Genomic DNA, 12,867 nt, shown 5'->3' with positions numbered 1-12,867 from the left:
ACCGTAAGCTAAATGCTGTAACTCACCCAGACAACTATCCAATGCCACGCACAGATGAACTATTAGAGAAACTGGGACAGGCCCAGTTCATCTCTACCTTGGACTTAACCAAGGGGTACTGGCAGGTACCGCTAGATAAATCCGCCAAGGAAAGGTCAGCCTTCATCACATATGTCAAGCTGTATGAATTTAATGTACTCCCTTTCGGGCCGCGGAATGCACCCGCCACCTTCCAAAGACTTGTAGATGGTCTCCTCGCGGGATTAGGAGAATATGCAGTCGCCTACCTTGACGATGTGGCCATATTTTCGGATTCCTGGGCAGAATACCTGGAACATCTACAAAAAGTCTTTGAGCGCATAAGGGAGGCAGGACTAACTGTTAAGGCTAAGAAGTGTCAAACAGGCCTAAACAGAGTGACTTACCTTGGACACCAGGTGGGTCAAGGAACCATTAGCCCCCTACAGGCCAAAGTGGATGCTATCCAAAAGTGGCCTGTCCCAAAGTCAATGAAACAGGTCCAATCCTTCTTAGGCTTGGCCGGTTATTACAGGCGATTTGTACCGCAATACAGCCAAATCGCCGCCCCACTGACAGACCTAACCAAAAAGAAACAGCCAAATGCCATTCAGTGGACCGAAGAGTGTCAGAAGGCCTTTAACCAGCTTAAAGCGACACTTATGTCTGACCCTGTACTAAGGGCCCCAGACTTTGACAAACCGTTCCTAGTAACTACAGATGCGTCTGAGCGTGGTGTGGGAGCAGTTTTAATGCAGGAAGGACTGGATCAAGAATTCCACCCTGTAGTTTTGTTTCTCAGCAAGAAGCTGTCTGAGAGGGAAAGCAACTTTTCAGTCAGTGAAAAAGAATGCTACGCCATTGTCTACGCTCTGGAAAAGCTACGCCCATATGTTTGGGGACGGCGTTTCCACCTGCAAACTGACCATGCTGTGCTACAGTGGCTTCATACCGCCACGGGAAATAACAAAAAACTTATTCAGTGGAGTTTAGCTCTCCAAGATTTTGATTTCGACATCCAACATATCTCAGGAGCTTCTAACAAAGTGGCTGATGCACTCTCCCGTGAAAGTTTCCCAGAATCAACTGGTTAAAATCATCCTTGAGATGTGGAAAATATTGTTAGTCTTTATATACTTGGTAGTATATTTAGAGGTGCATGTGTCTTAACTCTGTTTTCTCCTAGAGCTCCAGGAAGAAATCACAGCCAGCATTTCACCCATCTGATCTGGGGGGTGTGTCATAAATATAAAGGGAAGGGTAAACACCTTTAAATCCCTCCAGGCCAGAGGAAAAACCCTTTCACCTGTAAAGGGTTAAGAAGCTAGGATATCCTTGCTGGCACCTGACCAAAATGACCAATAAGGAGACAAGATACTTTAAAAGGTGGAGGGGGGGAGAAACAAAGGTTCTCTGTCTGTGTGCTGCTTTTGCCGGGACCAGAACAGGAATGCAGGTCAGAACTCCTGTAAAGAGTTAGTAAGCAATTTCATTAGATATGCGTTAGATTCTCTTTTGTTGTGCTGAATGGAATGTATATGCCTGTGTTTGTCTTTTTGTAACTTAAGGTTTTGCCTAGAGGGATTCTTGATGTTTTGAATCTGATTACCCTGTAAGGTATTTATCATCCTGATTTTACAGAGGTGATTCTTTTACTTCAATTAAAATTCTTCTTTTTAAGAACCTGATTGCTTTTTCATTGTACTTAAGATCCAAGCATTTGGGTCTGTGTTCACCTATGCAAATTGGTGAGGATTTTTTATCAAGCCTTCCCCAGGAAAGGGGGTGTAGCGTTTGGGAGGATTTTTTGGGGGAAAAGACATTTCCAAGTAGGCTCTTTTCCTGTTATATATTTGTTAGATGCTTGGTGATAGCCGCAATAAAGTCCAGGGGCAAAAGGTAAAATAGTTTGTACCTTGCGTAAGTTTTAACCTTAAGCTGGTAAAAAATAAGCTTAGGGGGTTTTTCATGCAGGTCCCCACATCTGACCCTAGAGTTCAGAGTGGGAAAGGAACCTTGACAGGAGCATATATTAGCTGAACGGGCACTGCCACCTAAAAATCTCCAATTGAAGGTGCATGCCATTAGGAAGAAAAGGAGGAGACAAAGGGGGCTGGCAGTTCCTAAAAGATGTAATAATAGAGCAGGGGGAGGCAACTTATGGCATGCTGATTTTCAGTGGCACTCACACTGCCTGGTTCCTGGCCACCGGTCCGGGGGTTCTGCATTTTAATTTAATTTTAAATGAAGCTTCTTAAACATTTTAAAAACCTTATTTACTTTACATGCAATAGTTTAGTTATATATTAAAGACTTCTAGGAAGACCTTTAAAATCGTTAAAATGTATTACTGGGATGCGAAACCTTAAATTAGAGTGAATAAATGAAGACTTGGCACACCATTTCTGAAAGATTGCCGACCCCTGTACTAGAGGCTCAACAAACTATTCCAATGCAAAAGATAGATAAGTGCCACAGGAAGCCAATGTGGCTGCACAAGGAGCTTTTTAGCTACCTAAAACCCAAAAGGGACACATACAGGAAATGGAAGGAGGGGCATGTCACCAAGGAAGTGAACATGGGAATAGCACAAGCATGTAGGGACAAAATCAGGAAAGCCAAAGCAAAGAATAAGTTACAGCTGGCAAGGAATGTTAGCAACACCATGAGGGGGTTCTTCAAATACGTCAGACAAAAGAAAGATCAGGGATGGTGTTGGTCCACTGCTCAGTGGGGAAGATGAGCTGGTAACGGAAGACAATAGGAAGGCAGAGCTGCCCAATGCCTACTTTGCTTCAGTTGTCTCTCAAAAAAACATGACTGGATGACTAGCAAAGTTATCATAGAAAATAAAGGGGAAGGGATGCACATCAGGATAAGTAAACACGTCAGATCTTCGACAAATCTGAATGAATTCAGGTGAGCAGGGCTGAAGAATTAAAGATGGAGAAAAGTTGTTCTCTTGCCACAGAAGGCAGGACAAGAGGCAATGGGTTCAAACTACAGAATAGCATATTTAGATTAAATCTTAGGAAAAACTACTTAACTGTAAGAATGATCTGGAAAAAGGGGCAAACAGTGAGGTAGCAAAATCTGCATAGGATACAAAACTATTCAAGATAGTTAAATCTGAAGGAGTTACAAAGGGATCTCACAAAACTGGGTGACTGGGCAACAAAATGGCGGATGAAATTGAGGATAGGTTCATCAATGGCTATTAGCCAAGGTGGGCAGGGATGATGTCCCTAGCCTCTGTTTGCCAGAAGCTGGGAATGGGTGACAGGGGATGGATCACGTGATGATTACCTGTTCTGTTCATTCCCTCTGAAGCACCTGGCATTGGCCACGGTCAGAAGACAGGATACTGGGCTAGATGGACCTTTGGTCTGATCCAGTATGGCCTATTTGTGAGCACCCATAGGGACACTACTTGAAGGTCTTGTACAGAGTGAAACTATCTGGTGAGCAGGTCTTTACTGGTATCTTGCGCTTTAGACAAGAACTCTAAAACATTCCCTCTGCACAACCCATCATAATGATTCTGGAATGTTGGCATCAGCAAATCTTGCCAAGGCTGTATAGATCTGTTACAATGCCCTGAATCTTCATTTTTCTCTTTAGCTTTCAACTTTACTTATGGCATAACAGCACCTGCTAATGCCATTATAGTATTGTTGTGCTGGTTTTTTTATCATAAAATACAAACTCCTCAGATCTGCTCCAGCCCCTTGTATTGCCCTGGCAGTAAAAAGGGGCTGTAAAGTCAGTTTAAACAGCGAAATGAGGATTGCCCCAGACTGGAGGAATCTCAGGTGGCAGAAAGAGCTCTAACAACATGATCCCACTCAGCCGTTGGCGTAGTGGGCATGTCAAGGAAGAGAACGTGGTTGGAGCATCTCTGTACTCAGGCAGCCCTTGGCTGATACAATGGCTGCCAAAGGGCCACTCTCAAAGTGCCATTCTATCTAGGCATAACTTAGAGCAGCCCAGCTCAGAGTCCAGGGAATCCAAAAAGTGGCAAAACGCCACTTCTCTTCCCCCATACCCACACCTGGGTCTTGCACCAAACCTTGGTATTGCAGCCTTTGTTTTTCCAGGAACAACGTTAAAAATGTATTACTGGGAGTATTTAACAACTTCCAAGCAAGGGCCCAAAGCAGCCCAGAAGTACAAACTGGGCATGGGACCTCCGCGGGAGCTACTTGGAACTTGTTTAGCACTGTCAGGAGAAGGGTGGCGTTTGGCTGATCACTTAACAGAGGCCTAAGATCCAGGCAGGGAATTTAGCCTGAGTGTGAACTCTATGGCTAGAGGGACAACACGTAAGACTGATTAAGCCAGAGGCAGAGAGTTTCTTGTGGAGCAGCTGACTGAAGCTTTTGTTTTGTTTTCATGTTGTCCTTTTCTGTTAAAAACATGATACCCACTGATGAGGATGCTTTTTAATATTAGAAAGGCCTTCTTCGACTTGTTTCACAGGTGATGGAAAACTAAGGCAGGGGCTCACCTGCAGCATCACACCTGACCACAGTGGTGCACTAGGGTGACCTCTACAAGAACTGTTCCTAACTAGTATGTTATGGCAACTGCTATCTAACCTAAACAAACTATTGCTTCCACCAATAATAAATTAAATTATATCTGCTAACTCTTTTGGCAATATTGTATTAATGCTACCCTATAGTTCTGGTGCTATGTGCAATACTATATTGCTTCAGAAATGTAGCTCTTGCTTAAAAAAAAAGAAAGAGCTGGCCTATCAAGGAAAATTTTCAGATAGCCCAAATGCAAGGCAAAATATTCAAAGTTACTGCGTAGAAACCAACCAAAGTCTATCAGAAAACCCAAAGGACAGAAAACCTAACCCTGTGTGAATTCTCATCCCAACTGGCCACCAACATTTAGACAAAACCCTGGAATTTAGGTCCTATTTCAAAATGCAATTTTAATTATGGAGTTGCTACCAGGTGCCTTTGTAACAATCTTATACCCATCTGTTGCAAAGTATACCATTATGTGTGTACAAATACTTCACACTAGACAATAATAAATGACAAGAGCCTCAGGGGCTTGCCCCTAGCAAATTATACTGGTCCCTACCATGTTACACTAATGTAGGGGGGAAGATTAACTATGACCTTATTCTGTAGTTATGGGTGTTTTGTCTGAGTAGGGATTGCAGAGTCAGGTCCTCTATCTTTAATGATTTTGTCATCTATTTCCCCCATGACTGAAGATATATGCCAGTTTATAATCCACAGTAGCTACTATTGTTTATACTCTTTAAAGAAAGTAACTAAGTGCTGCTAAAGAAATCTGACCACCACACTGGGTCAGATCACCACCTGAAGTAAATTAGGTCAGCTCCACTGAATCCAAGAGCGGTGGGTGCTCTGCACTTGTCAGTAGGCACCCAGAACCCAGCAGTGTTGCTGCTGTTAAAAGTGAGCACCAACCAAGCAACCTTTGGTCTTCATCCAGATGCTGTACAGGAGTAAATGGCACCTTAGCTATTTAATTCATTAGGTTCCTTAGAACTCTTTACTGAACGTATGAGAAATCCTGGTGACATTACTTCTCCCTACTAAGCATTTTAGGAATAATATCAACATATGTTTTCACCACAGGCAGTAATAGCTCTATCAATATTCAGATATTGAAACAAAAAAAAATCTGTAGACTATGTTTCAAAGAGAATTACATTAGTATTTAAAATGTAGTTGTAACATTTGGCATATTTAAAGTTCTTTTCTATGCATTTTCTTCTGTATTAACTTTTACTATACAAAAGTCTAAGGATTAAACAAACAAACTAGTCTCCTTCCAGGGAAGGCTCAAGCACATATCCCAAGATCTCTCTAGAGCAATTATATGCAAAATGAAAACAAATGCTCAGTGGACTCAATGAGCAAAGCACTACACAAGCCGAAAACAAAAAGCCCCTTAATAGCAATTCCTGTCAGAGGTCCTACAGGGAAGTGCTATCTTGAAGAAAGATTTTTTTTTTTTAATGTGCTTATGTCTATGGTAACAGGAGCGAGTTTAGGTTCAAAGTTTAGGCTGATGCATCAGCTTTCTGGTCACCCACTGAGGTCTCAGTGAGCGCTTCCACACACCAGATGTGCTTGCTCCACCTAAGCACAGCGAGGTAGGTGAAGGAGGCAGTGAACGCGGGGACTTGGAATTTCTTCAGATGCAGCTTTCACCTTACTCTGCGCCTCTAGGACACTAACCAGCTAACTTTGCCTCATCATACGCCCATCGTGCAACCCAGCTTCCCCCATCAACCCGTGCAAGTGACATGAGCAGCACTCTGAGGACTAGTAGCTGCCCAAGATGCTGCAGTACCTGTCCCAGCCCCAGAAGGCGAGAAATGCCTGATGAGGTCACACTATAGACAGTTATTAGCAACGTGTGACCCTTTCTCTGTGGGGAGCTGGGGGTGTTGTGTGGGGCTGGGGGTGCTAAGGTGTCTTGTGCCATGGGGGGGGGGGGGGGGGAGAGAGAAACAGCATCTTCTCCAGCCCTGGGAAATATACAACCTGCGCAGCTGGCCGGGGGCGGATCGCGCTACTCACAAAAGCGGGCAGTGGCGAGGTTGGTTTTGTTTGGGGGTCTGCTCAGCCTTGCGCGGTTAGGCTGGGGGGGGGGGCGTCCTGTGCTGCAGAGGACCATGGATGTGGAGTCCTCAAGCCCCCACCCGCGAGTGGCAGATGCCCGGGAACGAGACCCAGCTGAGGGGGTAAAAACTTGCCCAGGCAAAGCCGCGGCTGGAAGGATACTGGGCACACGCAGAAACCCGCATCCGCGTGGCCGGGTCCGAGAAGTCCCCGCCCGCCCCTGCCACGCGGGGAGCCGCTCCCGGGGGGCAGGGGTGGAGGGAAGGACGCACGATCCGTACCTGGCTCCGCGGTGCAGCCGCCTTCTCCTCCAGGACAAAGGGAAGGTGGGGGGGGGGGCACCAGCGCGCCCGCTCCCAGCCGAGGGCTCCTGCTACAGCCTCAGATCGCAGCCACAGCGAAGGGGAGATGCGGGCACCGGCAGGGAGCTATATATACACCCAGCGCGCAGCCTCCTCCAGCGGCGCCCGCTGCCTCCCAGCTCCCCAGCCTCCAGCTGCCGGCCAAGGCAGGAGCCACAGCGCCCTCTGCAGGCACACCGGCCGCCGTGCCCCTTGGAGGCTGGTTTCCCAAAGGAACTGGGTCCAGACTTGCTAAATCCCGCCGCTACAGCAAAGAAAGCCCACAGGGATGGATTTTAGGCTGCATGGAAAAATAAATAAATAAATAAATAAAATAAAAAGCAGCAGCTATGACTAATACTGTCCTATTTTTAATAGGGCTGTCGCCCGGCTCTGTGGACGCTGCTCATGGGACGTTGGCAGGTCCCCAAACACTTCCAGAAGCATTGCCAGCCCCAGGCAGCCGAAAGCGGAGAGTCAGCTGCCCCACAAAAATCAGGGGATTGACTTAAAACTCGTGAGATTTTGAAAAATTCATTTGCCTTCTGTTCTTCGAGCCTTTAGGGTTCACATTTTGAAGCTTTTCTCTGCAAACGTGAGGGCTAAAAAACATTAAAATGAAGGCTGGGATTCTTATGTAACAACAACAGCATGATTCCAGATGCTGGGGATTTAAAAACAGAAAAACACCAGTACTGTGAGATTTGAGATACAGTTGCAGTAGACAACACTGTTTCAGGGACCATTAGAAGCTAGCACTCTGCAATGCTACCACATGATGGATGATGATGTACTAAATCCTGGTGTCTGAAATGTGATAGCCCCTGGTCTGAAATAGCCTGAGTTTGCTGACCTTTAGGGCAGTGGTTTTCAAACTTTTTTTCTGGGGACCCAGCTGAAGAAAATTGTTGATGCCTGCAACCCAACGGAGCTGGCGATGAAGGGTTTGGGGTGTAGGAGGGGCTCAGGGCTGTGGCAAAGGGTTGGGGTGTGGGGGTGAGAGCATGGGAGGGGGCTCTGTGCTGGGGGTACAGGCTCTGGTGTGGGGCTGGGGATGAGGGGTTTGGGGTGCAGGAGGGGTTCCGGGTTTGGGGTGCAGGAGGGGTTCCAGGTTTGGGGGGGCTCAGGGCGGGGGTGTGGGAGGGGGTCAGGGCTTTGGGCTGCAGGTGCAGGCTCTGGGGTGGGAGCCAGCGCTCAGGGCGGGGGCAGCGCATGGAGCCCCATGGTCCCCCTGCCTAGAAGCTAGACCCGCAGCTGGTCACTTCCAGGGTGCAAAGCAGTGTTGGAAAAAAGGTAGGCACTAGCCTGCCTTAGCTGGGCAGCACTGCTGATGGCACTTTTAATGTCCCAGTTGGTGGTGCTGACCAGAGCAAGGTGATACAGGGTCTTGAAAAACACTGCTTTAGGGTACTCTCTTTACTGAGGACAGAATGTATGCTTAAGGCCTCCATTTCTGAGTTCCTATTCTAAATGTCAAGATTCTAATTTCTTGTATGCTCTCACTTAAACCTGAAAAGGAAAACAAATTGTGCCTATTGATGATGTATAAAGAACACCAAAAATGTGCCCCTCGAACCACCCTCCCACCCCCAAAAATTTGTTTTTTGTTTTTTTTTAAAAAAAGAACAAAACAAAACACACATTAGAAATTCAGGTCCTGTCTGATCTAGAAAACTATGATAACTGGAGAACAAATTAAGTGACAATACTGGACGCATCAAAAATGCAGGCTGAGCAACTGACTAGGAAAGGGATTTTTAGTCCAACAATAATATATGCAAATTAACTGTTAGTACATACAAACAGGAAACACACACACACACACACGACTGAATACCATATGCAGTTGTGGCAATTGTCAAGCTATCTGGAGTGGCTCAGAAGTACCAATCTCAGGGCAGACTGTCAAGAAGCAGGGTGGAATCCCCAAACTGGTTATGAGTTCTATACTTAGATTTCACCAACCAAGTATCATGTGTTAACGCCTCAGGCACTATACCAGCCTTAACATGGAGTCACAAACAGTCCCCGTGGGTACTCCATTCTATCTTGCCACACAGGCAAGCCTGCCTGTGTGCCATTTGGTCCCTTACACCAAAAATCACAGCAATATTCATGTTACTCCCAGTCCCAAAGGACCAGTCACTTACAAAGACAATGCTTGTAGGCAATCCTATAATAAAACTAAAAAAGAAATAAATTATTTATGAGGTAAAGAGACAAACACACACAATTGAGTTAGTCTTAGGTTTCAAAAGGTGGTAGAATCTTCTATAATAACCAAGCTCTGTGGTCCTTGAAGACTAACCCAGTCCAAGCACTTGGGAGCTTTTGCTTATGCTTAGTAATTCTTGCCCCTCAGAGTTCAAGCAGCATATAGTGTTTCCTTGTTAAGGATTTTAATTCTCTTCCCCCAGAGTTCAAGCTGATAGGATGAGTCCCCATGCAGATCTCTTCATGGGTGTGCAGGGAGCAATCAAAGTCTTTTGTCCTCTGATGTTCCACAATGGTTTGTCTGGTGTCTATGGGTCTTCTTTTTCTGGGCAGGAAATAACATCCCCTGTAGTAAACTAGTATTTCACACTCGTTAATACTTCTCTCCTGACTAGTGGATTTACAATTTCAGAGCAAACACTTAAATATTACCTTATCACATGGAATACAGATATTATAAGTGAGATTAATGCATGCAGCAATTTAGAAGCATATCATAAAGTCTCGACACATTTTCATAATCCAAATATCTATTTTAACAATACTAACACAGGTGAGCCAGACTGGTTTCCAGCTATGCATTTGTCAGTGTTCAGTTGAGGCCTGTTGGCCATCGCATGCGCTGGCATCTGGTCTGCCAGCATCACAGCTATGTCATATAAAAAGTAGGAAATTAAAGTGATGACAGTCTACAACCTGCTGTACAAACCATAACGGGTGCCTGGACATAGGAGCTTGCAATATAAGGGTCAGACCAGCCCTGGGATATCCAGAAGATGAAATAAAGAAAACAAAAATTATATTTAGTAAATATTTGTATGTTGATGGCATTTAAAGTATATGCCAATTTGTATCCCTGTTCCTTTTCCTATGAAGTTACCGGTTACATGTGCTAGTGGCCTTTTGAGTACAAATGGCCAACTTGCATGTGTGCTATTTTTTGCTGGCCATGGCTGATCCTTGATTGGCTACTCTCCAATCCTCTTCTCTCTTGAGGTTACCTTCAAAATATGCAGAGAGTACCCTGCACCTCTAAGTCCCTTTTTAAAAATAGTTTCTTCAAGTAATAATCTTTGCACTTTTACTTTTGAGCTATTGCCCAGTGTCTGGTTTAGTTCTACGTGAACTAAAAGCTCTGTGTGGCAATTCGTCTTATCTATATTTTTAAAGCTCTGTGTAAGTTTATACCACTATATTAAAGATGTTAAAGATATACTCCTGAAAAAAAAACCCAGCATCCATTGTTTCAATCAGCTCCTAAGACCTGCTATGTAAAATGAACCAGGTTTGAGGTTATGATCTGTCCATAATGTAACATATTTGGTACCATTCAGCACAGAGTGTCCATATGGAGCCTGACCCAACGCCCATTAACTCAAGACTGACTTCAGGGGGCACTGAATCAAGCTCATTATGACTCTGCTCTGTTCTTGTACTGTAGAGTAGTTCATCTGACCTTTTGCCTATATTTATATATATTATACACACACAATAAGTATTAGTAGGATACCATTTCTGCTCAAGGACTACTACCCAACCCATACTGCTTGTGTTAGTGTATAGTACAGAGGGCTGTAAGTACAGTACTTGTAGCATGACAAGCTAACATAGTGTAGCAATTCCCTTAGTAAGAAGTGTGCTCTGACTCATTAGTGCACGTGAAATTCATCTGTAGTGGCTTGGGTGTTGAGAGCTTTCAAGGACATGCCCTTTCAGTAAAGCTAGTTTTCACTTCAAAAAAGGACTTAAAGAATCCCATATAAGGAGGAGTTTGTTTTGATCAGGTGCAATCTCACCACTGATGTGTTTCCCCCAAGTTTCACAGTGCACTGTGCACAGGAACAGGAACTCAAGCCCAGGCCTGCATAGTCTGCAGGGAATGCTACAAAGACATATTCCCTCCAGTTGGGATTGTACACAATAATAATGACAATACCAAGATTACAAGCATCCTTTTAAGACGTCCGTCAGTTTAGTCATTAATCTCAAGAAAGTGGCAGGCCCACTAGTCATCCCCAAGGCATCACTGAATTCTCAATAAGGCACTCTGACAGAGAAAGCAATCTTTCAGTCTTCTTCCTATAATGGTACTTGCCAAAATTTACTAGCCATATCCACAGTGTGGAAAATAATTGGACATCCCCCACATTGGTCCAAAATATCACCAGATCAATCAAAACCTGATTTTCTGAAAGAGAGATCTGTACCTGGCCTTGAGAAGGCCTTTTTCTTTAAACACAACATTTTTCAGCCAATTAGCACCTAAATCATTAACACCCTTGATCACCTAGCTGTTTGCATTCCAGAGATCAATTAGTGCTATCATGACACCTAATCAAATACTATGTAAACACAGAACTTAGGCGTTTTTCTTGGCATTGGTTTCTGTGTGCAATGGGGACATCTCTGCAAAAGACAATTTATGTTTCTGGGAACATTTGGGAAAGACTGAAAAAACTGCAAGTTGCATTTAAGTTTATAGCAAGGAATGTCACAGTATGTGACTCAAGACAAGCAAAAAAGAGGAGACATTGCTTCCTCTACAGACAACGAGCAGGTCCAGCACAGAATAAAGGGGGGGAGAAAAAAAAAAACACTTTAAAACCTGAAGAAATGAATCCTGGGACAAACGAATGATTGAATTAAGGTACAGCAGTTTCAAGTACAAGGTCAAAGCTAAAACCATTTCAGTTAATCCAATTTAAGATGAGCCATCATGGCTGGTGGGTGTTGGCTGAATAGAGTCAACCATAGAGTTGGAAACAGAAGGACTCTCCAGTTGAGGAAGCTATGGGCCAGACTGTGGCCCATCCCAGCGCAAGTGGAGGAGCAGGGGAGGGCATCATGAGTTTCTGTCACAGATCCAGAGGCCCCGTGCTCTCATACAGCTTTAGAACAGTCCGTGGGAGAACCCCTGCAGTGAGCCAGCCTCCTTAGGGTAACTCTCACTGGGGTAATCCCCTTGGCTTCACTGCCTCCTGGGACTAAACCTCACAGCCTTCAGCACCCCTGCTTCATGCCGGGAGCTCCCTCCAGCAAGTCCACCTGCATTGGACCCCAGAGGGAGACTTACACACCCAACGGGAGCAATGCACCCCCGACTTCCTGACTATGGACTACTGATTCTCAGCCTGCATTGTAAAGACAGAAGAGTTTATTAAATGTCTGGATTGCAGTATAGAATGTCCCTGGTTATCACAGAGAACAGAAAGTTACAGCATAGTCCATCTAGGTCAGTTCAGAGCCCAGAGCTCTCCTCTGACCCCTTCTTAGTCCCAGTCTGGAAGCTTCTCCTGCTTCCAGAAACCCACACTTAACAACCCCAAGGGGCCCCTCGTTAGTCCTTTGATCTTGTTCCCCAGAAAACATGGTCATCTGGCCGTGTCCTTAGTCCTCTGTTCTCCAGCTGGTGGTAACCAGTTGGCTTCCTGCAGAGTGTAAGCCCTCCCAAGGGTGGGCCCCACCACAGTCATTAGTTGCTAGGTGCCAAAATCCAGCCAGTTGTCTTCTGGGACTCTCCAGGGTCATGGCCCCCAGGCCTAAATAGCCAAGCATCAGTCACATCTGGATCTCTAAAGAACACACAACCCCCCCCATGGGGAAACTGAGGCACACCATATTCATCCAAATTATTACGAAAAATTCCCCACTCTGTCACAGCCTCTCCCTGTTCT

The 12,867-nt window shown here is 45.1% G+C and overlaps 1 protein-coding gene across 1 annotated transcript in view; it reads right to left on the bottom strand.

The window, feature by feature from the left end:
* MTUS2 (microtubule associated scaffold protein 2) overlaps window positions 1–7,148 on the bottom strand; it is a 498,561-nt gene extending 491,413 nt beyond the window's left edge. The window contains exon 1 of the mRNA XM_037891750.2: window positions 6,920–7,148. The gene's annotated coding sequence lies outside the window, so the exon portion shown is untranslated. The remainder of the gene's footprint in view (window positions 1–6,919) is intronic.
* Window positions 7,149–12,867: the final 5,719 nt, after the last annotated feature.

Source organism: Chelonia mydas, chromosome 1 (genome assembly GCF_015237465.2).
Source record: "Chelonia mydas isolate rCheMyd1 chromosome 1, rCheMyd1.pri.v2, whole genome shotgun sequence".
NCBI lineage: Eukaryota > Metazoa > Chordata > Testudines > Cheloniidae > Chelonia > Chelonia mydas.
Note: the sequence above shows the minus strand (reverse complement) of the source record. Positions and strands in the feature narration are given on the sequence as shown.